At 56.3% G+C, this 2,515-nt stretch overlaps 1 protein-coding gene across 1 annotated transcript in view; it reads right to left on the bottom strand.

Annotated features, from left to right (window-relative positions):
* The window catches only part of SGIP1 (SH3-domain GRB2-like (endophilin) interacting protein 1), a 37,717-nt gene that overhangs the window by 15,579 nt on the left and 19,623 nt on the right, over positions 1 to 2,515 (bottom strand). The window lies entirely within an intron of this gene.

Below are 2,515 nucleotides of genomic sequence, written 5' to 3'. Positions count from 1 at the left end.
GGTGCCAGGGCGAGCCGGGGACGAGGAACCTGCAACAAACAGGAGATGTGAGTGCACCACAGGCAGGGTCCCCCCCGGGTGGCACCCCCCAGACCCCCTTGGGTGTCCCCTCACACCCTGCACAGCCCCCCCACCCGCACCCATGGCTCCCCACCAGACGCTTTGGGTGGGGGAAAAAATCCTTCTTGGGCTTGCTGATGCACCTCTCTGCTGTGCAAAATTGTGATCAGCTTTACCTGCAAACCAGCCACATGGACAGGTGAAAAATGACACGAGTTCAGCCCCTGCAGAAGCTGGTGCTACAGGTCCTGCACTCCAGCACCTCCCGGGGCTCCAGCAGCTCCCAGTTACCCACCAGAGGAGTGAGGGGTCCTGGCCAGACTGGCAACACTTTGTCCAAGCCAAGAGGAAAGGTGGGAGAGTGAGGTGATGAGATTTGGGCTGGGAGCACAAAGTGGTTCCCAACTGTCTGGAGGAGCCTTGGAGAGAAGGGTGCAGTGACTGGGGCTCGGGTGGTCCCCAGCAGCTGCTGCCTTGCTGTGAGGGGCCATTTTGACAATGAAACACACATTTTAGCAGCTACCCAGCACACTGGGTTTCTCCACGTACAGAAACTCCCTGCAGGGTGAGTTCAGCAATCACTGGTGTCATTGCAGAGCACCCAGACAAGGGGGGTGGCAGGAGGAGGGAGGGGAACCCCACGTTGCAGCACAGCTGAGCTGGCGTTTGCTGCCAGCCTGCACGGAGCCCAGCAGCCCAGGGACATGAAGATAAGCATGAAGATAATCACTCAGATCAGGCCTTTAGCTTGATTCCTCCCGCTTGCAAGAGAATCATTTTACTAAGTTTTCTATAGAAATGAGACTCAGATACAAATGTCAGATGGTTGAGACAAGAGAGGGGTTTGTTCAAAGAGCGGAAATGCCAGTTCTTCATTTGCACACACCTCCAACATTGAAGCCACTTTTGTACTTAGAAGCCTAATTTGAGAGCTAAAGGTTGAATTTTTTCCTTCCTTATCCCAAAAAAAAGGCCTGACAGAACAGGAATTCTTCAGGGAAAGTAACCCAGCAGCACTGGGGGGGTGTCACAAAGCAGAGGCTTCCAGGGGGCATTTTGCCCTGGCTCAGGAGTGGCCACCAGCCTGCAGAGACCCTGCAAGATGCCAGCCTTCATCTAAGGAAGTTTATTCCTCAGGGATTTAAAGTCCCTGGGAGCCCAATGTACCTCTAGCTGTTTTCCCCACCAAGAAGCTGGGGTGGTGTGTTGTAAATCAGCATCCAATAGGGCTGCCATCCCCAGCCCTGCCCGGCTGAGCTCTGGGATGCTGGGTGTCCTGGAATGGCTCTGCTCCATGCCATCCCACAGGTGGCCACCTCTGGAGCTGGATGCACCAATGGTGACCATGGAAGGGTGAGAATTAGGCAGGAGCAGGAAGGCTGCTGGATCTGCACTCAGATTTTGTGGGTCTACTTCAGGGCTCTGCATTTCCACAGCTACCTGTTCCACACCAGCAAGGTGGAGGTGTTGGAGGCTGCAGAGCACACCAAACAAACTGGGAGCTGTTCCTGGGGAAGAGACATGGATCTTCCCAAGTAGGCAGCACTGCCTGGCAGAGTTTCTCCACCCAGGGAGCCCCCAGCATGTCTCCAACCTACAGATCTCTGCTCAGGCAAGGTGGTTGACATGAGGGTGGAGAGCAGGGTAGGAACAAACTTGCTGTTTCCTGCTGCTGATCTCCTGGAGAATTCCCAGCTCCCACCAGGATCAGGGTGCTGCAGCCCCACCCCACACCCTCACCCCCTCATTCCCCCCACCCCGAGCCAGCACAGAACAGCCACCAGCACAGAACATCCACCACCACTGAACAAAGCACACTTGCAGTGACAGCCACACTCAGGGGAGGTGACACACCAGCAGCCCCTCTTCAGAGGTGACCAACTCCCAGAGCAGATGGCACCAGGCTGGGGACAGTGGCTGGGCACAGGGCTGGGGACTGTGCAGCCACCACCAAAGCTCCAGAGCGGTGACACCCTGAATTGATCTCGGGTGGCTGCAGGGTGACAGGGATGTGCACATGGTGGCTGCACCAGGAGAACACAATCCCTGGGCTCAGCCTCAAGTGGCACGATCAGGTTGCAGCTCCTCAAGCTCATGTAAGCTGACCTCTTACCAGCTCGTTTGCCCTAATGGACTGGCAGATATCTTATAATTAAGCAGGTGCCAGCACGTGCTAGAGGAACCTCTCAGGTTCATGCCACAAGCCCTTTCTCCAGGCCCAGGAGGGAGGGCCTAAGCCCCCTCCAGCCCCATGCCCCCTCTGGGCTGCCAGTTAGTTGGTTTCAGAAGCCTTGAGGTGACCTTATGCAGTGACCTGTCCGTGAGAGGTTTAACCCCTCAGTTATCTGCCTGAAACCTTTCCACCTACGTTCACTCTGAAACCTACTGAGGGCAGAGCTGCAGCACTGCCACTGCCCTGCCAAACACCGGAGGGGGGTGTGTGTGTGTGTGTGGG

Source organism: Chaetura pelagica, unplaced genomic scaffold (genome assembly GCF_000747805.2).
Source record: "Chaetura pelagica isolate M959 unplaced genomic scaffold, ChaPel_1.0 scaffold212, whole genome shotgun sequence".
NCBI lineage: Eukaryota > Metazoa > Chordata > Aves > Apodiformes > Apodidae > Chaetura > Chaetura pelagica.
This window is presented reverse-complemented; position numbering and strand designations above follow the sequence as displayed.